The sequence below is a fragment of the Lutra lutra genome, chromosome 12 (genome assembly GCF_902655055.1).
Source record: "Lutra lutra chromosome 12, mLutLut1.2, whole genome shotgun sequence".
Classification (NCBI taxonomy): domain Eukaryota; kingdom Metazoa; phylum Chordata; class Mammalia; order Carnivora; family Mustelidae; genus Lutra; species Lutra lutra.
Genome location: NC_062289.1, coordinates 59,053,342 through 59,077,617, shown reverse-complemented (window position 1 = coordinate 59,077,617; position 24,276 = coordinate 59,053,342). Strand labels below are relative to the sequence as shown.

Genomic DNA, 24,276 nt, shown 5'->3' with positions numbered 1-24,276 from the left:
TTTTCTCATAATGAGAAATTTTAAGATTTACTCTTAGGAACTTTCAAATTGGCAATACAGTATTATCCATGCTGTACATTATGCTGTCACCATGCTGTACGTTACATCTTTATGATTTATTTGACTGTTTTTATTTTTTAATTTTATTTTAAATCATCTGACCCCCTTCACCATTTACCCCCACCTCTAGCAACTACTATTGTCTTTATCCATGAACTTTTATTTTGTCAGTTGTTGTTGCTGTTTTGTTTTTTTTTTTTTTCAGATCCCAAATTTAGGAGAGATCATACAGTGTTTGCCTTTTTGTCTGACTTATTTCATTTAATACAACTGTCCTTATGGAGCTCCCATGTTGTCACAAATTCATTCTTTTTTTATTGCTGAATGATATTCGTGTGTGTGTGCATGTGCACGCGCACGCATGTGTGTGTGTATGTGTTGTAGGGGCCAAGGTAAGGCCACCCAAAATCTACCACAACAGCATATTATTTTGAATTGCAGCTACTTGGGAAAGTGCATGGACGGATACTTATGCTCTTTTGTGTGTGTGAATGCAGGAAATATATCTACCATATAAAAGGCACCTTCCCTGACCTAAGTGAAAAGGCATCCTTATCATCAGCGATAGGGACTTCAAAAATGAAAAAGCTGTAGAAATAAATCTACTACCTCAGCCCAAATTTCACTTAAAATTCCTACTACATAAAGTTCCCAAACATGTTTTCTTCATCCTCTCAATTCCTCACAAATTTACTGTCTTTGTCTAAAAAGTATAAAAACTGTCTGCCTTGCCCATTTCTTGGATCTCATTTCATTATTGAGCCTCCATCAGCACATAACAAAGTTTTGAGCTTTTCTCCTGTTAATCTGTCTCACATAAATTTAATTCTTAGTCCAGCTGTAAAGCCTTGAAGTGTAAAAGAATTTCTCAGGGCACCTGTGTGGCTCAGTGGGTTAAGCCTCTGCCTTTGGCTCAGGTCATGGTCTCAGGGTCCTGGGATCGCATCGGGCTCTCTGCTCAGCGGGGAGCCTGCTTTCCCCTCTCTCTGTCTCTCTGCCTACTTGTGATCTATGTCAGATAAATAAATAAAATCTTAAAAAAAAGAAGAAGAATTTCTCCTTCTCTATTGTACGTGCCATAATTTATTTATCCATTCATCTATCCATGAACAAACAGGTTCTTTTCATATATTGGCTATTATAACAATAATGCAATAAACATGGAAGTGCATATAGATGTCCAAGTATTTTGTTTTCTTTGCATAGATGCCCAAAAGTGGAATTCTTAAATCATATGATAGTTCTATTTTAATTTCTTGAGGAACCTTCATACTATTTTCCATAGTGGCTACACCAACTTATATTCCCACCAACAGCACACGAGGAGGGTTCCCTGTTCTCCATACCTGCACCAATACTTACTTCCTGTCTTTCTAATAACAGCCATTCCAACAGGTGTGAGCAGTATCTTATTGTGGCTTTCATTTACATTTTCCTAATGATTAATGGTGTTAATCATCCTTTTGTGTACCTGTTGGCAACTTGCAGATCTTCTTTGGAAAAAACGTCTATTCAGATCTTCTTCCCACCCTTAAATTGCATTGTTTTCTTTTTTGCTAGAGTTGTAGGAGTTCTTTATATCTTCTAGATATCAGTCCCTATCAGATATATGATTTAAAAAATATTTTCTACCATTCAGTAGGTTGCCTTTTCATTTTGTTGATGGTTTCCTATGCTGTGCAGAAGCTTTTTAATTTGATGTAGTCTCACTTGTTTATCTTTGCTTTTACCTTTGGCGTCAGATTCAAAATATCATTGCCAAAACCTGTGTCAAGGACTTCACACCGGTTTTATTCTAGGAATTTTTTAATGGAATTCCTAGAATTTCTAGAATTTATGGAATTTCCATGACTTAATGCTCTTTGAGTGGATTTTTGCTTAGGGTATAAGATAGTAGTCCAGTTTTCCCAAGACCATTTACTGGAGATACTGTCCTTTCCCCTTGTATATTCTTGCCTCCTCTGTTGTAAATTAACTGACCACGTATGCATGAGTTTATTTCTGGATTCTCTATTCTGCTCCAGTGACCTCTGTGCCTCTTTTTATGCCAGTAACATGCTGTTTTAATTACTATAGCTCTGTAACATAGTTTGAATCGGGGAGCGTGATGCCTTCAGCTTTGTTCTTCTTGAAGACTACCTTGGCTACTTGAGGTCTTTTGTGATTCCAAAGAAATTTTACAATTTGTCTATTTCTGTGAAAAATGCCACTGGCATTTTGATAGGGATTGCACTGCATCTATAGCGTGCTTTGGCTAGTATGGACATTTTAATAATACTGATTCCTCCAATCCATCAGTACAGAATATGTCTCCATTTGTGTCATCTTCAACTGCTTTCATTAATGACTTCTAGTTTTCAATATATAGGGCCTCACCTCTTTGGTTAAATTTATTCTTAGGTAATTTTTTCTTTTTGATGCAATTGTAAATGGGACTGTTTCCTGATTTCTCTTTCTTATAGTTCATTAGTATACAGAAATGCAACATATTTTTTATGATTTTATATCCCAAAACTTTACTGAACTCGTTTACTAGATCTAACAGTTTTTTGGTAGAGTTTTCGATATATATTATCATGTCATCTGCAATGACAGTTTCACTTCCTCCTTTCCAATTTAGAGGTCTTTTATTTCTTTTCCTTGACTAACTGCTCTGGCTAGGACTACCTATACCGTGTTGAAAAAAACAGCAAGAATGGACATCCCTGTCTTGCTCCTGATTGCAGATGAAATGGTTTCAACCTCCCATAGTTGACTCTGATGTTAGCTGAGCCTGTCACATAGGACCTTTATTATGTTGAGGCACATTCCATCTCTACCTACTTTGCTGAGTGTATTTTTTTTTTTTTTTTGGTAACTGGATGTTGAAATTTGTCAAATGCTTTTTCTGCATATATTGAGATATGACTTTTACCCTTCATTTTTCAATGTGCTATATATATCACACTGGCTGACTTGAGAATGTTGATCCATCCCCATATACCTGGAATAACTCCATCTGATCATCACGTATGATCCTTTTAGCGTACCATTGAATTTGGTTTGCTCATAATTGTTGAGAAGTTTTGTATGTACATTCACATCAGGGATAGCGGTGGCAACTTTTCTTTTCTTATGTTATCTTACCTGGTTTTGGTATCACGATAACGGTGACCCCATAAAATTATTTTGGAAGAATTCCCTCCTGGGGGCGCCTGGGTGGCTCAGTGGGTAAAAGCCTCTGCCCTCGGCTCAGGTCGTGATCCCAGGGTCCTGAAATCGAGCCCCGCATCGGGCTCTCTGCTCAGCGGGAAGCCTGCTTCCCCCTCTCTGCCTGCCTCTCTGCCTACTTGTGATCTCTGTCAAACAAATAAATAAGATCTTAAAAAAAAAAAAAAAAAGAATTCCATCCTGTTCTATTTTGTGGAAGAGTTTGAGAAGAATTGGTATTAACTTATTTGGATGTTTGGTAAAATTCACCAGTGAAGCCATCTGTTTACAAGCTGACTTACCTTCCACCTATTTTGCCTACACCCCACTTCCCACCTCTGGCAACCAGCAATATGTTCTCTGCATCTATGAGCTCTGTGGTTTTGTTCTGTTTTAAATTTCATGTGAGATCATATGAGATATTTGTCTTTCTCTGACTTATTTCACTTAGTGCAATGCCCTCAAGGTCCACCATGTTGCTGCAAATGGCAAGACTTCATTCTTTTAAGGGCTGAATAATATTTCATTGTACACACATACATCTTCATTAGTTCAGTTATCAATGGACACTTAGGTTGTTTCTGTTTCTTGGCTGTTACAAATAATGCTGCAATAAACATGGAAGTGCATAAATCTTTTTGAGTTAGTGTTTTCACTTTCTTTGGAAAGATACCTAGAACTGGAATCGCTGAATCATAGAGTAGCTTTCTTTTTAATTTTTTGAGGACTTTCTAGGGTGTTTCCCATGGTGACTGCACCAGTTTACACCCCCACCAACACTGCACAAGGATTCCCTTTTCTCTACATCCTCAATCACTTGTTATTTCTTCTAAGCGTATGGTTCTGTGGCATTAAGCATATTCACAGTGTTGTGCAAGCATCACCACCATTCATCTTCAGAACTTTTTCATGCTCCAACTGAAGCTCTATACCTACTGAACAATAACTCCTCATTTCCACTTTTCCCAGCCACTGGTAACCACCACTTTACTTTCTGTCTCCATAAATTTAACTGCCTACATACCATGTGTAAATGAAATTTTATAGTATTTGTTTTTTTATGACCAGCTTATTTCACTCCGCATGTCTTCAAAGTTCACCCATCTTACAGCATGTGTCAGAATTTCCTTCCTTTCAAAGGCTGAACTAATACTCTATCCGCTGCATGTATATACCACAATTAGTTTATCCATTTATCCACTGACAGACACTGAAGTGGTCTCCACATCTTGAATACTGTGAATAATGCTATGAACACAGGTGCCCAGACTGTACAACATACTACCAAAAATACATTTTTATGCTTGCATTTTCCTTATGAATCATTCTTTTTCTTTTAGGCTTAAACTGTCTCTGCTTCAAGATCAGAAAATATACTCACTGCTATTTCCTTTAACTTCTTTTGACATTTAACTCTTCCCATCTACCTGTAATGCCAATTTTTAATCTCATTCTTATTCCCTTATGTACCCAAACCTGTCTTCTAGTCTGGGTTTCTAGTCTGTTTCAGTACTTGGTCTTTCCATACTTGTACCAATATTCTATAGTTTTGGGGGCTTTTTGCATTTGAGTATTTTATTTTTTATACTTTTTTGTACAGCTTTATAATAAATTTTGGTCCATCATCTTTTGCCAAATTACCTTTCCAATTCTCACCAAATAAATTTTAGAATAATTTGGCAAGTTAAAAATGTTGATATTTGGGTCAAAGAAATAAACATAAAAATTAAGCCACAGAAATACTAGAGGGGTGCTTGGGTGGTACAGTCAGTTAAGCCTCTGACTCCTGGTTTCGGCCCAGGTTGTGATCTTAGAGTCATAAAATGGAGACCTACACGGTTCCAGACTCAGTGTGAAGTCTGCTTGAGATTATCTCTCCCTCTCCTTCTGTCCCTCCTGCTTGTGCTCATGCTCTCTTTTCTGCTAATAAATAAATAAATCTTAAAAAAAAAAAATACTCGAAAAAATTCTTTAGAATAGGTAGGCTTTTCTAAAATGTGATATGAGAGATGAAAGTCATTTTGTTAGAAATCCTAAATAAGACCTGTAAACTAGAAATGCAAATATCACAAACAAAAATCAGACAACAAATGAAAACATTTCCAACACAAATGGAAAAGGACTAATAATCAAAGAGTTTTAAACAAATCACTTGAAAACAGACAACTTAGCTCCAAAAAACAAAACAAAAAACAAACAGAAGACACAAAGAGGCAGTTTAAAGAACAAGAAAACACATAGAAGTATTCAAATCCATTTCATAATTTTAAAACTATAAAATAATGAGACACCTTTTCACTAAAAAGACTTGATAAAGACTAAAGCTGTGCTGGCAAGGGTTCAGAGAAACCTGAATACTCATACATTGCTGATGGTGATGAAATTGGGATAACCTCTTTGGAAAGGAATTTGGTTGAGTCATTAAAATACAAATGCAGTCTTCTATCTTAATAACTCAACTTTTAGTAATTTATCCTACATGTGTGCTACACAAATATGCGCAGGTTATAAAAAAAGACATCTGGGACACCTGGGTGGCTCAATCACCTGGTGTCTGACTCTTGATTAAGGCTCAGATCACAATCTCAGGGTAGTGAGATCAAGCCCCACAGTGGGCTCGGAGTCTGTTTGTCCCTCTCTCTCTGCTCCTCTCCTGCCACTCAAGTGCTTTCTCTCTCTCAAGTAAATAAACAAAATCTTAAATTAAAAAAAAAAAAAAAAAAAAGACGTCCACTGGAATATTACTTGTATGTCCTAAACACGGTGGGCAGGGTGGGTGGGGAAGTCCTAAATGGCCATTTACAAAAATCTGGTTAAACAAAGTATAGTACACGTTTTATGCTGAAAATTGTGCAAACAATAGAACAAGCTCTTTTAAAAAAAGGGTACTTTTTTTCTTGACATCTCCTCTTCTGTAGAACTTGTAAATGTTGGGAATGCCTCAGGACTAGATCCTAGACCTTTTTCTTTCTTTGAAAAAAATTTTTTTAAATTTTTATTGACGTATAATGTATTATTAGCCCTAGGGGTACAGGTCTGTGAATCGCCAGATTTACACAATTCACAGCACCTAGACCCTTTTCTATTCTCTTAACACACTCCCTAAATGACCTAATCTAGATTCATGGCTTTAAGTATCATTAAATGCCAAGGACGTCTAACTCTGTACCTTTAATTCTTATCTAAAACTCTATATTTGTATATCCAACTGTCTGTTTGACATCTTCACATGAATGTCTAACATGCATATGAAACCAAATAGGACTACAGAGAATTCTTTATTTTTCCTGTCAAATTTTCTCCTCCACGCCCCCATCCATCTTTTCCATTTCAAGAAATGGCATCACCATCTACCCATCACTTAAGTCAAAAATCCAGAAAGGTTGACTCTATCTCTACTACATATCCCAAATTAAATCCATGTCCTTTTATCTTGATTGCTACCCATCCCAAGTTACTATTATCATTTGAACAGGCTAACTACAAAAACTTCACAAATAACTTCCATTGCTTTTACTCTTACCCCACTTCTTCCTTCCTCCTCTCTTTCTTTCTTGCTCTCTCACCCCTATATGTACCTTCGACAGGCAGCAGAGGGATCTTTTGAAACTACAAATTGGATGAAACCACTGCCCTGGTTAAATTTTTTTACTGACTTTCCACTGAACTTGAATAAAATCTAAACTCAAACTAAACTATGGGGACGCCTGGGTGGCTCAGTTGGTTAAGCGGCTGCCTTCGGCTCAGGTCATGATCCCAGCGTCCTGGGATCGAGTCCCACATCGGGCTCCTTGCTCAGCGGGGAGCCTGCTTCTCCCTCTGCCTCTGCCTGCCACTCTGTCTGCCTGTGCTCATGCTCTCTCTCTCTCTAACAAATAAATAAATAAAATCTTAAAAAAAAAAAAAACTAAACTATGTATGCTATATAGAGAATTATGGAACAATTTTTTTAGGCATTCAAAATCCTCAAAGAGATAAGACAAGATTGATAATATGAAGTAAGATTAAACAGAAGCAAGAAGAAATACAGAGGGGCACCTGGGTGGCTCAGTGGGTTAAGCCTTTGCCTTCAGCTCAGGTCATGATCCCAGGGTCCTGGGATCTAGCCCCACATCTGGCTCTCTGCTCAGCGGGGAGCCTGCTTCCTCTTCTCTCTCTGCCTGCCTCTCTGCCTACTTGTGATCTCTCTCTCTGTCAAATAAATAAATAAAACCTTAAAAAAAAAAAAGAACAAATACAGGGTAGAAAAGTATAATGGCTGAAATAAAGAACTTCACAAATTTGATAAATAATAGAATGGATAAGCCAAAGAATTAATGAGCCAGAAGATCAGGTAGAAGATAGCTGCAGAAGACATAAAAAGGGGATTTAAAAAAAAACAAGCAAATAAAAAAAGGGAAAATATTAAAATTAAGAGATAAAGAAATTAGAAGCAGCAGAATCCATATAATAAAATTCACAAAAAGAAAAAAATGGAGAGGGGCACCTGGGTGGCTCAGTGGGTTAAGCCGCTGCCTTCGGCTCAGGTCATGATCTCAGGGTTCTGGGATCGAGTTCCGCGTCAAGAGCTCTGCTCAGCAGGAAGCCTGCTTCCCTCTCTCTCTCTCTCTCTCTGCCTGCCTCTCTGCCTACTTGTGATCTGTTCCCTGTCAAATAAATAAATAAAATCTTTAAAAAAAAAATGGAGAAAACAAAATATTTGAAAAAATGACCAATAATTTTTCAGAATTAAGATGAAAGACCTCAGATTAAAATTTCTGGAATACATCCTGGCACACAGATTTCTGAATAAGTATTGGCTGAATGAATGAAGGAAATAAGACAGAAACGTAATTATACTCAGACACATTATAAATTGGAAAAGACAAAAATCTCAAAATCTTCTAGGGAGGAAGGACAGGTCATGTTGAAAGGAAAAGAAATCAAATGGATATCAGAACTTACAAAAAGCAGCACTAGCAGCAAAAAGATAATGCGGTAATATCTGTAATTAAACTAATTTATTATTTAAAAGTGAGGGTTACCTAAAGATATTTTCAGGCATAAAAAGCCTTAGAATGTTTACATACAAACACCCTGTTGAAACTTCTTTCATATAGGCACTCAAATAGGAAGTGAAATAAATTTGTGAGGACACTACATGATATATGTGAGTAAGAGTGAGTAAATAATTAATAAAGCATATTTTATATAAAAAGTAAGAAAAAGGGGCGCCTGGGTGGCTCAGTGGGTTAAGCCGCTGCTTTCGGCTCAGGTCATGATCTCAGAGTCCTGGGATCGAGCCCCGCATCGGGCTCTCTGCTCAGCAGGGAGCCTGCTTCCTCCTCTCTCTGCCTGCCTCTCTGCCTGCTTGTGATCTCTCTGTCAAATAAATAAATAAAATCTTTAAAAAAAAAAAAAAAGTAAGAAAAAGGATGGATGGATGCTTGGAAAAAACCCCAGCAAGCCCTAACTAAAATTCAACACAACATCAACATGGCTACTGGGAAACTGGCGGTGGAGGATGGGATGAAGACCAGAGGACAGTGAGAAAGCAATTAAAGTACTTGTCTTAAAATAAAAAAAAAAAAAAAGTACTTGTCTTGTTTGGAGGGAAGATACATCACACACACACACACACACACACACACATATATTCAGGATTAAAAAACTGTAGAAAATAACTAGAAGTTTAGTAAACAGAATGTAAATACTTTCCAATGTGTAATTATAATAAATGAAAATGGATTAAACTCATTAATCAAAAAGATAAAAATCTCTGCAGCTAGATAAAAGATTCAGCAATATACTTTCTAAGAGAAACCACGAAAGGATACTAAAAAGGTTGAAAATAAAGACAGGAAAAATAAACCCAGGCAGGTAGTTAGACTTTGTTTCTTTGTTGTTTGTTTGTTTACCCCACTCATGAATTCAGACCTTTCCAGGTCTGGGCTCTGCTCCCTGCCATTCCTGGGCCTTTGAATTCCACCACTGCATTAAAGCTCACAGGTTGAGGAATATGTTTCCTTTATAGGAAAGGGCTTCACTTTCTGTTTTCTATTATGATGATGAGTCTTGTTTCCACTTCACGCACCTGCAGATTCCTCTTTCTAGCTTTTAAACTCCGCTGTGTACTTTTTTTTTTTTTAAGATTTATTTATTTGACAGAGAGAGATCACAAGTATACAGAGAGGCAGGCAGAGAGAGGTAGGGAAGCAGGCTCCCTGCTGAGCAGAGAGCCCGACGAGGGACTCGATCCCAGGACCCCGAGATCATGACCCGAGCCGAAGGCAGCGGCTTAAACCACTGAGCCACCCAGGCGCCCCCGCTGTGTACTTTTTATTGTTTTATTTTTACCTAGCATTTCCACATATTTGAAAAAGGCAGCTTCCCCAGTCTACCATTTTGTCTAGAAGTCCCTAAAACATTCACTTTAGACTAAATACAACTGAAAAACAAAATTGAAGTTACTTAAATTCTTCACATTATAAAATGATAAAGCTCAACTGATAAAGATATGGAAAGTAATTAAATAATATCTTAGCAGTTGCTGGTACATATAAAATATTCAAATACTGCCCTCTAAGTCCACCACTAATTTTACATTCAAAGAAAAGATAGGACCATAACCATGGAATAAGAATTCCATTTCTCTTGTTTCAGCTTTCCCTGGGTTGCAGCTGTTCTGGGGGTGAAAATGCTTCCTTCAAAATTGTTAAAAAAAAAAAAAAAAAAAGGCATCTAGTAAAGGATCAAATTATAGCAACAGAATTGAATGATCCTTAAGAGTCATTCAGTTAGGAAACTTACAATTCCATTGTCCATGATTTCATCTTGGAACTTGAAATCCAAGACTCTATTCTGAGACCTACCAATGACTTTTTGGTTGACCTTCATCCTGTCTCATAGTATTTCTGTTTCTTTTTTAAAGTAATAACATTACTAGCCTAACAGGCTAGATGACAATGCAGATCTCTTATCCTTTCAAAATTCTGATTCCGGAATAAGAAATTTAGAATAATTGCACTCCAAATTCTACTTTTCTATGAATGCAAAAATGATAGTTTAAATTATTAAAAAATTATGACATCCTTATTTCTGCCTTCCCCCCATGCAAAAAAGTGTAAACCATTACACATAAATACTAGGTTATTTCCTACTTAAAGACCATACGGCTTAATTCCCTCACATTTCAAAAGTGGTTCTAAGGGACGCCTGAGTGGTTCAGTCAGTTGAGGGTCTGCCTTCAGCTCAAGTCAGGATCCCAGGGTCCTCAGATCGGATCGAGTCCTTATCAGGTTCCTTTCTCAAAGGGGAGCCCCACTTCTCCCTCTGCCTGCTGCTCTCCCTGTTGTGCGCTCTCTCAATGTGACCAAAAAAAAAAAAAAAAAAAGTGGTTCTAAAAGAAGTGGAAAAGGCCTCACAATAAATGACATGTTTCTGAGATATTAACTGGACTTTCCCCCCCTTGACTACTTAAACCATTCAAGAGAGAATGCAGTCTATGAAAGGAGATTGTGCACTCTTTATCATACCAATGGTTGACTTTCACCATAATATTTTCTGGCAGCTATTCCGTAACATTTCCCCCCAAGAATATGATGGTTGTATTCCACACCAAGAAATAAGTATCATAAACATAACAAATTTAACCAACAGCATGCAAAAGATGAAGACAAACATCCACAACCTTTTAAATAAACTCTCCTCAACAGTGTCCTTAAAACAATGTTCTTAAAAGCCCTTAAGGAAAGTTTGTGGTCTATTTTATAGTTTTATAATAACTTTTATATTAACTTTACTAATTATATAATCTAAAAAAAATAAAAATTAAAAAAAATAGTTCAACTTCTATTTGGTTTGCTCTGGAGAACTATACTGTTCTAGGGGAAAGTATAATGAGATGACAGGTGAGAGGAGTGCCTCAGACAAAGGAAGAGGGAAAGTAAAGGCACTTTCACATGTTTTATGTTTTCTAACCCAGCCACCAGAATAGGAAAGGAAATAAAAGACTCAGGACAGAAGCTCAATCCAGTAAGTATAGCCTTTTGGGCTGGTGCTGCTAAGTATTGTATCTTTCAGGAATCTAACCATGCCAGGTAATTCAGAACACTATTCAAAGTAAATACAATGATCAATTTGGTTTAGCTGTATTTGTGTATTACTTTCAAAATTCCACTAAAGTAAACCTATGACACAAAACAGAATAATATTTAAATAAGCCAACTGCCTGAAATATAAACAACCAATATCTACTAATACTAGCCAAGCCTAAGGCAAAACATATTAGGAGAAATTTAGCAAAATAAGTACTAGAAGACCTGAGTTCTTATTTTCACTCTAAGTAAACTCTGGGTCTCAGTTTTCGCATTTTAAAATGAAGTCCATTCCAGCTCTAAAATCCTATCACTCTTTATCTCCCCCAACTCTTCCCCCAATACAGACAGAGGGTGAAAAGTATGTCCAATAAGCACTGGTCTAGAAGAACGGATTCCCCTTACAGCTCAAAAAATTCATATTTGATGCTAAACTATTTAACTATGGATATTTCCTTTAGCTATCATACCCCAGTTTGCTCATGCAATTTTTTTTTTAAAGATTTTATTTATTTGACAGAGAGAGTGCGAATAGGCAGAGGGTGGGGCAGAGGGGAAGGGAGAAGCAGATTCCCCGCTGAGCACAGGGAACCCAGATGCCAATGCGATGCGGGGCTTGATCCCAGGACCCTGAGATGATGACCTGAGTTGAAGGTAGATGCTTAACTGACTGAACCAGCCAAGTGCCCGACTCATGCAGTTTTAATGACTTAATATTTCCTAAGCATCTTTATGCTAAGCAATGGAACTAAAGATACGACATAATTCTAGCCTAAAGGAAATTTACTGTTTTTAAGGGGTAAAAGACAAGTTAATTACTATATGGAACAAAAAATGTTACAAAAATAAGGCAGCACTACCACAAAAAGATCACCCAACTCAGATGCATGTATATGGGGGTGTGCTTGGGGAAGTTCAAGAAGAGGTAAGACTAAGATAGTCCTGAGGATGACCACCAGGCAGGTAGACAGGGACAAGGCTGCAGAGGGAGAAGGATACGCATATGCACATTCCCACATGAGAAAGCAGGCCACTCTGAAAGCATAGCAAAACTTGAAAGCACAGTGGGTAGAAAATGAATCTAAAGAAAGTAGGAAGGGATCACATCATGAAGTGCCTTTTGATTGTGTTGTTCGATCTTAACGATGACAAAAAGCACTTTAAGACTTTCAGGGGCACCTTTGTGGCTCAGTTGGTTGAGCAACTGCCTTCGGCTCAAGTCATGATCCTGGAGTCCCAGAATCCAGTCCTGCAGCGGGCTCCCTGCTCAGTGGAGAGGCTGCTTCTCCCTCTGACCCTCCCCCCTCTCATGCTCTCTCTCTCTCTCATTCTCAAATTAATGAATAAAATCTTAAAAACAAAAGACTCTTTAAAAAGGCAGTGACACAATTTAAGTAGTATTTAGAAAGGTGTTGCTGGTGAAACTTTGGAAGACAGACTAAAGAGAAATCAGATGAGAGACAAGTAGACCCCTTAAAGTATAATCAGACTGTGAGGTAGGGAGAATTGTAAACAAGAGCAGAGGTTTAGAGTTTCTGGCTCCAGCAACAGGAAAGTTGCTGAAAGTAATTTAAAATACAACAATTCAAGGGGCACCTGGGTGGCTCAGTTGGTTGGGCATCCTACTCTTGATGTGGGCTCATGTCATGATCTCAGGGTTGGGGGACTGAACCCCACATCCCGCAGTGGGGCAGTGTGCAACATGCTCAGTGAGGAGTCTGTCTGAGATTCTCTCCCTCTCCCCCTCCCAACACATGTGTGCATGCTCTCTTTCAAATAAATCTTTTTTTTTTTTTTAACGATTTTATTCATTTATTTGACAGCAAGAGAGACAGCAAGAGAGAGAACACAAGCAGGGGGAGTGGGAGAGAGAGAAGCCAAGTTTCCCACTGAGCAGGGAGCCCGAAACAGGGCACGGCTCAATCCCAGGACCCTGGGATAATGACCTGAGCCAAAGGGAGATGCTTAACAACTGAGCCACCCAGGCACCCTTCAAATAAATAAATTTAAAAAAAAAAAAGAAAATAATTTATGAGACTGACGCGCTGCCTACTGCGCTAAGGAGGCACCTAAAAGAGAATAATTTAAAAGAAGCAATTAGCATTTGTCTGTTGTATTTATCTCCTAACAGTAGCAACTAAATAACATCTCAAATTTTTAAAAAACTAAATTCTCACTACTTTATTAGACAATATTTACAAAAGAGATTAGTGGTAAAAAGATGTTTCTTGACACTGTCAAACAATGAACCATACAGAACCACATTCTAACGATAAATTTAGGCTTTTAAAGAAATACAGGCAGTTGTGTCTACAATGATCTATTTGTCCTGGGTATCTAATACATCTATATGCACATTTATTTCCAGAATTGTGAAGGTGTATTATATAAAATACTTATCTGCAACTGAGAGAGGTGGCATAAATGACTTCTAAAGTTTGAAGATTCTAAAAACAAGTTGCTGAGTTACTGACCTCTTTCTAGCACGACAGGGTTCTAAATTGTGCGACTTCTATAGACCAGCAGAGGGCTGCAACAGCTCAGAGAAAATGGTTAGGTGTAGTTTTCCTTGCACCGCTGGCACTGGGAGCTGAAAAAATTACCAATGGCTAAAGCAGAAATCTAATAGAATCTATGTATTCGCTTCACTGTCAACAGATTCTAAAAGGGGTCAGGAGTAATTTCCGAAATCCTGAAAACTAGAAATACTCATTATTAAGTTTTTTGCCACCAGCTCCCTTCTCTTCTGTCAAAATGATAAAGTGTCTGGAGGCCAAGTAAAATCTTACCACCATACAGTAACTAGGAGGAAAAAAGTCAATCAAAATGATTAGCAAATCATCACTTCCTTTTAGACCCACAACTCCACACAGCTCCTATCAGAGTAACCTTCCTAAAAACAGTTACATTGTTAGGTTATTCTTATACCTACTCTACCAATTCTGTTCTGCATATAGTACAGTGTTGAAACCTAACTTTCCCTTGCCTAGATTTTAAGGTAGATTTCTACCTCACATATACAATATTATTTTCAACTCCCTTTCAGACCACTCCTACTATTATACAATATGCAATAAAGTTAGGATGAAAAGAGGTCACTGAAGTGAACTTTGAAAAAAGAAACAAAATTACATAGGTCTAGAGAAAGGGAAATGCCCCAGTTGGGAAGTTTGTACAAAGGGAAATAGGAATTCCCCCCAGGGAGTAAGGAAATGGATCTAGGAAAAGTACACCGGGGGCTTCCACTGAATTTGTAATGTTTATTCTTAAGCTGGTGATAGGTACCCAGGAAGTTCATTATGCTGCTTCCTGTACCTTTTATATTATTTGAAATACTTCAAAATAAAAAGTTTTTCATATTTTTTTAAAAGATTTTATTTATTTACTTGACAGACAGAGATCACAGGTAGGCAGAGAAGCAGGCAGAGAGAGGGGGGAGGAAGCAGGATCCCTGCCAAGAAGAGATCCCTTTGCGGGGCTCGATCCCAAGACTCTGGGATCATGACCTGAGCTGAAGGCAGAGTCTTTAACCCACTGAACCACCCAGGCGCAAGGTTTTGGTATTTTAACTTTGCCCCCCTTCTACTGCCCCCCAAAAGACAAGCAGCTGAATCTGGTGCCACTCTAAATACTCCTTATAGTTTAATCCCAAGTAATGCCCTAACTCACTTTAACAGCTTTCTTTTAAAATAACAGGGCATATACTTTACCTTCAAATGGAAGGATTTTTAATTGTTTACATAATCTGGTATACTTTTAACAATGGTACATAAAAATGTCAGCGATTTAGGATAAAGTTCATGGCATTAAAAAAAAAAAAAAAGATTCCCAGAATCACTGCCTCTATAATTATAAACTTGTGATCCCGAAACTCATCTTGATCTATACCCAAACTCTTTATGCAGTTGAGAAACTGCTGAAATTAGTACCTTATGAGAGAGCAATACCAGTGAAAGTATTAAATTATTTCTAATCTACATACCACACTATTCTTACCCAGACCCAACTATAGCATTGGTTGTGACACTGCTTCACACTAGAGCCAAAATTTATAGCTTTCATATGACTCCACACCAGGGTTGAATTGTTTGGGCTTTATTTCAATACTTATATGCTAACCCACTTTTTCTGTAACCTGCATACTGACCAATAACCTACTTACTCTAGTACACACAAGAATTCATGATAAGTGCATATTTCAGGGCATTTAAAACAAAACATGCTCTAAATAGGCTTAGGGAGGTATATGTACATATTACTGGTAGCTTTTTTCTGGCCACAGCAATTTAGAATTATAAACTGGTTCCTTACCAAAGTATACTGAAGAGAGTGTTAAGGAGAAATATGGTAATGGGGGAACCTGAACAAGTAAATTCAATATATTAAAATAACTGTAAGAAAGTAACAAGGGTAGTATTGTGAAAACTCCAATCCCCATGGGATGTGATGAAATTCAGATATACAATACTGAAAAAGATAGACATGATCTATGTCCTTGCATGGTTTACCACGTTCCTTTCTGCAACAACCAGAAAGCAATTTAGATGTTTGAAAATAATACTGCCCTGGAGTGCCTAGGTGGCTCAGTCGATTAGGTGTCCGACTCTTGATTTCTGCTCAGGTTGTGATCTCAGGGTTGTAGGATCAAGTCCCACATCCGACTCTATGCTTAGGGCGGTGTCTGCTTGTCCTTCTTTCTCTGCTCTTCCCCCTCTCGTGCTGCCCAACCCCCTCAAATAAATAAAATGTTTAAAAAAAAAAAAAAGAATACTGTCCTCCTATTTCACATGTCTATTTTTGGTTCATTGAATATAAACACCTAAAAAAGACAGAGACCATAATACTGCCTTTGCATGTATTTTCCCAAACACCTGCCTCAACAATAAGGTCAATGCTTTCATAGAAACATTTATTTAAAATTTGTTAATGATGAAATATTTAAAACCTTCTTTATTATATTCATAATATTTGTTCAACTTGATGATTCAGAAGTAAAAAGATAAAAATTCTAGTTACTTTCAAATTCAATAAACTATCACACTATCAAACTGGATCATTCAAGCCCTTTCACTCTTTGTAACAATCCATAACACAAAATAACTACTCTTCCCTAAAAGCGTAAACATGTATCTATCATTTTATCCTTTTTTCCAACTTCTTTGAAGGTGTAGTTTTGTGAGGGAAAAATACAGCCATAGATTTCAATGAAATCTCATGTCTAAAATGGGAATAAGATAAAGGTGCCTGGCTGTCTCAGGAGGTAGAGCATGTGACTCTTGAACTCCGGGTCTTGAGTTCAAGCCCCTGTTGAACATAGAGATTAAAAATAAAAAAATATATATATATATGGGAATAAAGTAAACTTCACAAGATCAGTTTAAAAAGTGAATGAAAAGTTATGTGGAGAGTCTATAACCAATCATAGAACACTTGTCATTTACACCTGTACCAGTCAACAGGCACTTCATAATGAACATAACTTAAATATGAGATTCCAGTTTTCCCCTATTTTCAAAGGATTCTCACTGTTTTCTGCTACTACTTCTCTAACATCTGAGTTCACAAAAATTATAGGCAGGAGAAATTCTTGGACTGGGATGTGGAGACATAATAAAAGGGCCTAAAGAGTTATCATCTCAATAAGGTAACTTTAGAGAGGTCCAGTTTCTTCTGGGTTTGCCAAAAGGCTGTAAAATGCAAGTTCTGATTCAAACGATAAATTAGAAAAAATTATTATAATATATAGGAGATTAACAATCTCTAATGTACAAAGACTATTGGGGGGGTTAGAGAATTGTTAACCCTTTTATTACATAGTTTTTTATTTTAACAATAAGCATGTATTACTTTTGTAATTTAAAAACACAATAAAAGTGTTTTTGAAATTGTTTAAATTCTTGATTGCCACTCCCAGAAGTTTCCAATAAGGAACTAAGGAGAGGAAAAATCATCAAAGGATATGAAGTGTCAATTCATAGAAAACACAAATGACAATTTCCTGATATATTAGCTAATAATCCAAATTCCTGTACCTAAAATCAATACTCAAACCATAATTAACGACAAAAGCCTTGACATAGAAAATAAAAGTGGTATTACTTAAATCTAGTAAAACGATTTTAAGCTGTCAACCAACAACAGATAGGTATAGATTTTTTCCACTGGGTGTTTGCAAAAGCAAAGGAACACTAGTGTCTGAAGGGGAAGGAGGAGCCAGCAAGGAGGAAAAAGGACAAAAGAAAGGAAGAATGAGTAAGCCAATTTGCTGTCAAACATTCCTGTTTACTTTCAATGATATGAGGACAAACAGAAACTTAGTCAAGAGGTACTTTTTTGTCCTGTTCAATGCAACCTAAAGAGAACATTCACCTTTATTCTTGGGATGAACATTGGAAGACAGGGATAATTTCTGAAGGTCGAATAACTACCACTGGATGATCCACCTCAACATAAATCTATGAAGAAAAATCTCTCTTAAAGTAACAAACTTACATTTATACAGCACTTGTAAATTTCAAGTTAGTTCATGAGTACTAGTATCTAAAGCTGGAGATATTCCACTGATGCCTTTTTGAAGTATTTTCATAACTAGATATATAAGGTATCTACTCTCATCATGGATTAAAATAACATATATGAAAGTATCTAACAGTACCTTAAGTACAGAAGCTCAATAAAATTAAACTTGATCACCAAGTAGCTTTCAAATACTTAAAATTAAACTCTGGGGGTGCCTGGGTGGCTCAGTGGGTTAAAGACTCTGCCTTTGGCTCAGGTCATGATCTCAGGGTCCTGGGATCGAGCCCCGCATTGGGCTCTCCACTCAGTGGGGAGCCTGCTTCCTCCTTTCTCTCTCTGCCTGCCTCTCTGCCTACTTGTGATCTCTCTCTCTGTCAAATAAATAAATAAAATCTTTAAAAAAAATTAAATTAAATTAAACTCTGGTAAAAAGGACTTACTTTAACTTGGAGGTTGCAAGACTTTAGACTCCAGAACAACAGAATGTAACAAGGTTTTCTTCCACCTTATAATATTTTTGTGCAAATTAACATAAGAAACATTCTGTAATTTTAATTTTCTCCTCTGTCTTTAATATCATTATCAATCACCACTAATTAGTACAGTGGTATAAAGAGTGTTTTTAGTATTTACGTCTACCCTGTTTAAGTTTCAGAAGAGGTATAACAAAATAGAAAGAAAGCTGTGTACAACGTGCCTTTGATAGAAAAGGATAAAAATAGGTGTTTTTTTCTCTTCCTTTAGATTTGCAAACACTTCTCTTTCTCGAGTGAATTTCAAGAGTCCACCATTTTGCCAAGGAATTTTAACCTGGATTCTACCCATGGTTCAACGCCATCAGGTTAGCTGATGTTTTGCTGATCTCAGAGTAGCTGTGAGGGATCTGATGTAAGAAGTACTTCATGAACTGGGGCGCCTCGGTAGCTCAGTCAGTTAAGCATCTTGATTTCAGCTCAGATCATGATCTCAGGGTCCTGGGATCCAGCCCCACACTGGGCTCCCCACTCAGCAGGGAGTCTGCTTGAGGATTTCCTTTCCGCCCTCCATCTCCCCTCTTACATGCTTGTGCATACTCTCTCAAATAAATAAATTTTTTAAAAAATTCTTCATGAACTACACAGCACCATAATTCTTATATACTATTTATTATCTTATATCCTGAGTCAATACAGCTATTTCTAGGAAGTGAGAACCACACATGCATGGTTTTCATTCTCTATTAGAAACAGGAGTCAGACAAAACTCCTATGTAGGAGGAAGAATAATCCGAGAAGCTATAAGATTCTCTCACATCTCTTTCAAGTAACAAAGTAGTTTTAAAATATGATATGTGGAAGTGCCTGGCTGGTTCCATAAGTAAAGCATGCGACTCAATCTTGGGGTTGTAAGTTCAAGCCCCATATTGGTTATAGACAGTATTTAATTCAAAAATTTCTTTAAAAATCTTTCAAAAAGTAGAGAAAGTATATTATTTATAACTAATATTAGAGATACTTCCTCCAGTTATGGCCTAAATACAAACCAAAAGCCAGAAAAGTAAACTACTACATATTTTGAAACAATTTTAGAGCAATAAGCAAATATTAAGGGATCGGCCAAAGAGGAGACAATACTTAAGATGCCAAAGAAGTTACTCCACCTTATTACTTGCAGCTTCATGTTTACCTCTTCTACTTATCTCAATCTGGAAGCATTTCTGTATTTAAACTTAATTTTCTAAGAATTTCAGAGTTTGAATTTCTTATAATTTTGGAGGGTCTCATTAATTAGAAAATCTAGTCTTGGATGCTATTTATCTAAACTGGACAAATTTACTATAAAAGTAAATTACTTATAAAAGTCCTAAATGAGTTTGGTTAAGTGATCTTTATTTCTCCAGTCACCAACATCAAGATGGAGTTTGTTAAAATCACTTCTGTAATGTTAACAAGTATAGTCCTTCTGTAGCTGATGAAATTAATTTGCTTCTGACAACTAACATAAAAAAAAAAACCAATAGTTATCTCAACATCTCAGAAAAGGCTTACTTATTGCCTACCTTCCAAGATTTTTATAAGGTGTTTACTTTTCTTTTTGGTTTTTTGACCAACACAGTAGAAGGCAGAGCTGGCCCCTAGACATTTTCACAAAGTCTGAAATTAAAGAAACACTGCCTTAAAACTTTTCAAAATCAGCTAAACAATTAGAGGCAAAGCACAGACAAATGGTTAAGAACAATAGTGGGAATAATACAGTCTTGTCACTTTTTTTTAGGTCTGTGAATATCTACACATGGTATAACAGTTCAAAGCCTCATTTTCCTCAGCCATATGTTAGAATAATAATAGTATCTATTTAACAGGGTTATTCTGAAAATTATCTTAAATATTTTAAACTTTGAACACAGATACATTCATATTCCAAGTGCTCAATGAATGCTAATCATAATTTTTAGCTTCAAGATTACAAATACTATACATAAAACTACAATAAACAATATTTACATATTTGTTTCCAGTATCAATTTAAAGCACCGAAAAGGTCTTTAAACATAACAGTGAAAGCCAACAAACAAAAACTGAACATTTCTATATATTTAAATGTACAAGATAACCTTAAACCATTCAAAGCTGAGTTTATAAAGGAAATTATCTCCTGTTATTGCCATATGTGGAAACTAGCAACAGACAAATTAACATTGCAACTAAGATACTTTCACTATTACTTTTTAAAAGCCACTGTTAAAGAAACAGATTATGCATGCATGAGTGTAAATGAGAATGTTTCTAAATGCTATATGGAGAAACTTCATATTCTCCAGAGGAAGTCAGGCTCTAACAACTGCAATATTTAAAATGTTCATAAGAGGCTTTACTAAGATTAGAACTAAGTGGGGATCAGAAATGTATCTACAGGGAGTTATAATCTGTAAAACAGCAGGTGTTGGAAACAATAAAGCTAAGGCTAAGCAAAAACCTAGGGATCTAGACACCTTGTAACACAGTAAAACTGTATTTATTTTTTAAACATTGCCACTTTTTATATGTATAAAAGCTTACGGTATACCTGGTGCTTTCCATATGTAATCACACTTGTTCCATCCAACAACTCTGTAAATTATTTAGGAAAATTATTTTTTGTAGATTAAAAGAGTTCTGAAAGTTAATGTCATTTGTCAAGAACCACAGGAAATAATAAATCAAGATTTTTTTTAAACCAAGAATTTAAACTGAGTCTTCTCACTTATATTTCAGTATTTTTTTTTCACTACTCCATAAAGCTACTTCTCAAAGAAAGAAGTATTAGCATTTTCACAGAAAGGAAATCTCTAGGCCCAAACCACAGACTTCTTAAATAGGCTGTATTGACTTGGGTAAGTCATTTCACCTTACTAGGACTTAATTTTCTCGTGGGGGAAACGGACTAGAAAATTTGAGGACCCTTCCAGTTCTCAGGAAAAATCACCATGACTGTACCTTTTATATAGCACAGGCATTTTAGAAATACATGTTAATGTCAATTCTAGCAACAAGTTCCAAGTCACAAAGTAATGTGAACTCTTATTATCAATTAATCAATTTTTTCATGCCTTTCTGATAGATACGTATTCAGTATCATCAAGGTTTTGTAAAGAAAGCAGCCTAAACCTCTTATGGACTATGATGGAAATAATCTCATAGATCATTCTCTTTTCAGGCTGTAATAATGCTTTTAAAACATGAGAAGGAAGAAAATTTAACTACCAGTCAACTAATGCCAACAAATTGAATATTTTATTCTTCTTCTTACTCCTTAGAATTAAGACCTCTTTCCAACAAAGTTTTTCAAATATCCACTGACGACCATTTTCTACAATCTACCTCAGAAGACTATCGCATTTTCCAACAACTTCCATAGGAAGAAAAAGGAATATCTTGACAGAAACATCTTCATTTTAAATTCATTCCACTGAGCAGGCACTTGTCTCCAAACAAAATTCAGTCTTTTTTTTTTTTCTTTTCTTCCTGATATTATATATCCAAGAACTAAAACCAGAGACTGAACAACATATTTTCCACCTATTAAGTTCTTTCATCATCAGAATAACTTTAGTTCTCTCTATTCTTCCTCAAATATTCCTCATGGAATACTCAACCGTAGATTTTCACTTTCGCAGCTCTGCTTGTCATAAAACCGTACTAACAAGTATAAGATGAAGAAAATTAAAGGAATCCTGTTTTTTTTTTATTACTTCCTTCCATGAATACCACTTAACATTCAGATTTTAGTTCATTTTAACACCTTGCCTGCCTCTAAAATAGAACACATGCCCTGAATAGTTAAGCTTAACTTTAGTCAAACCGACTGCAGACCATCCTTTAAAAGAAATTTAGTTAGTACTTGGTGTCAACTATAAAAAATCTTTAAGTAGTAAAACCTTTCTCCGCTTGCCTATAATCTCCTGAGGAAACATTTTGAGTCCTTAAATATTTTTTGCGTTTGGCCCAAATTAAAGACTTTTCCCAACAAGATTAGTTAATATAATGACTTGATCTTATACAGTCAACACTATCTCATTTTGTTTTTAAGCCACTTGGCACAAATAGAGCATATGTTCTGCCAGTTCTGAGCTAATCTCCAGGAAAGCCTTTGTATAATGACTGAAGAAACTAAAACACATCAGTGCCCGAGATTTTTAACAGCCTACTTGAGCATATGTTTTTAATAAAAAGTCAATTTATTTTAAAAAAGCTATTTTACCAGTTCACCCTCCTTCATAATTTACGCAAGCCGTTTTAAAATGAAAAAAAGGAGTGCATGACTAAGAACATAGGTTCATTTCAACTTCAGGATTACAGACAATTCCAAGGCTTTACACATCACTGAATCTGCTACCCCTTTCAACCGTGTTCGCAGTTTAGCCGCGGGTGTCCGGTGGAAATTACAATATCAACGACTACACTGCTTCAAATGTTGCCTACGGTTTCAACTGGTGCAACAGTGTTAACTTCCCATCCCAAACTGTTTCTTACTGTTATTATAAAAACAGCTGTCAGCTGGGCTTCGGTAACCTCTTTGTACAACCGTTTATTCAACGCTTTGGGATCCTCGAGGATGCGTCACACCATATTACCCCTCAAAATGAGATCTAAGAACCTAACGTGCTTCAAGGGTTTACGAACACCATTCGAATGAGCACTTGCAGAACCCTGAAGAGAACCGATTGCTCAATGCGGCAAAGACAGATTACACTGACATTTAAGACAGAGCTGCAGCGTGCCGCTCTCCTTTCCCCCGAGACTATTAAAGCGGCGATTTTCCTTCTCCCTTTCAACCTTCTCTCCCCCTGACCCCGGTACCTCCAATGCTCCCTCCGGCCGGGCACAGCCGTCTCCCGCGGGCGCGCCCGCACTCCAGCTCCCGGCGGGCGGGCGGGCGCGCGCGGCAAGCTGGGCGCGCCTCCACCACCCCCCTCTGCTCTGCCCCGCCCCGCCCTGCCCCGCCGGGTCCAGCCGCGGCACGCCGGCGGCGCCCTCTCGGGCCTCGCACACTCGCACGCACACGCTCCTCCCGGCCCCGCCATGTTCCGGGAGGCGGCGGCAGCCCAAACCCGGGAGCGGCGGCGGGGGGGGGGGTGCCCCGCCGAGTACCCCGCACCGCCCCCGCCCTGCTGGCAGCTCCCCGCCGCGCCGCGGCTCCTCGGGACTCCTGGAGGGGCGGCGGCGGGCGGGGCGGACCCGCGCCGGGGCCACTAACGGCCTGTCACTGTCAGGCGAGCGGCACCGCGGGCCGCGCCTGGCCAGGCCGGTCGGCACGAGACAGGGTGGGCAGGGCGCGTCCCCTACCTTGCTCTGGGGAGGGGGGACGGGAGCAGCGCAGAACTGAGGGGTCTCCTCCCAAGCGCCGGGGACGGGGCTCGAAACCGCGCCCCTCCTTCCTCCTAGCCTGTCGCCACGCCCCCCTCACCCTCTCGGACCCGAGGCACGATCGGCGCAGGAGGGTTTACCCCCTGAATGAGTGCCTCGGTGTTGCCGTCGCTGTCGTTGTCCTCGTCGCCGCTGCAACCGCCACTAACGCCGCGGAGGCCGGGCTTGAAAACATCTCCGGTCTCCGTCCGTCTCTCACCACAGCCTCCTCGCTCCCAGGACAGCGCCGCCCAGCGATTGGCTGCGACGCAGGCACGTGACTCCGCGGGCACGGGACGGGCGGCGTGACCGACCCGCCCCCAGCGCCCGCCCGCCCCTTCCGCCGGCCCCTCCCCGCTACCGCGCTGCTCTTTCAGTTCTGTGGAGAAGCTTCCCGAGCCGCGGGGCGGAGGAGTCGGAAGGTACCAAGTGAGAGGCGGTGGGGGTGCAGGCCGGAACTCCTCTTTCGTTGCTCGCTCTCTCCCTTCTCCACCCAGGTGTCGCCGTCTCCCTCAGCCGTCACCGGCCGGAAAACAGAGGGGAATTGGGATGCGCAAGAAAGCAGCGCT

General features: G+C 38.3%; 1 protein-coding gene across 4 annotated transcripts in view; it reads right to left on the bottom strand.

Annotated features, from left to right (window-relative positions):
* Positions 1-23,908, bottom strand: part of ANKRD12 (ankyrin repeat domain 12) — a 129,832-nt gene extending 105,924 nt beyond the window's left edge. For 2 of the 4 annotated variants that reach the window (XM_047696845.1, XM_047696849.1), the window contains exon 1: positions 23,648-23,781. The gene's annotated coding sequence lies outside the window, so the exon portion shown is untranslated. Of the gene's footprint in view, positions 1-23,161; positions 23,184-23,647 lie in introns of those variants that run through there. The other 2 variants (XM_047696846.1, XM_047696848.1) reach the window with 2 other exon arrangements.
* Positions 23,909-24,276: the final 368 nt, after the last annotated feature.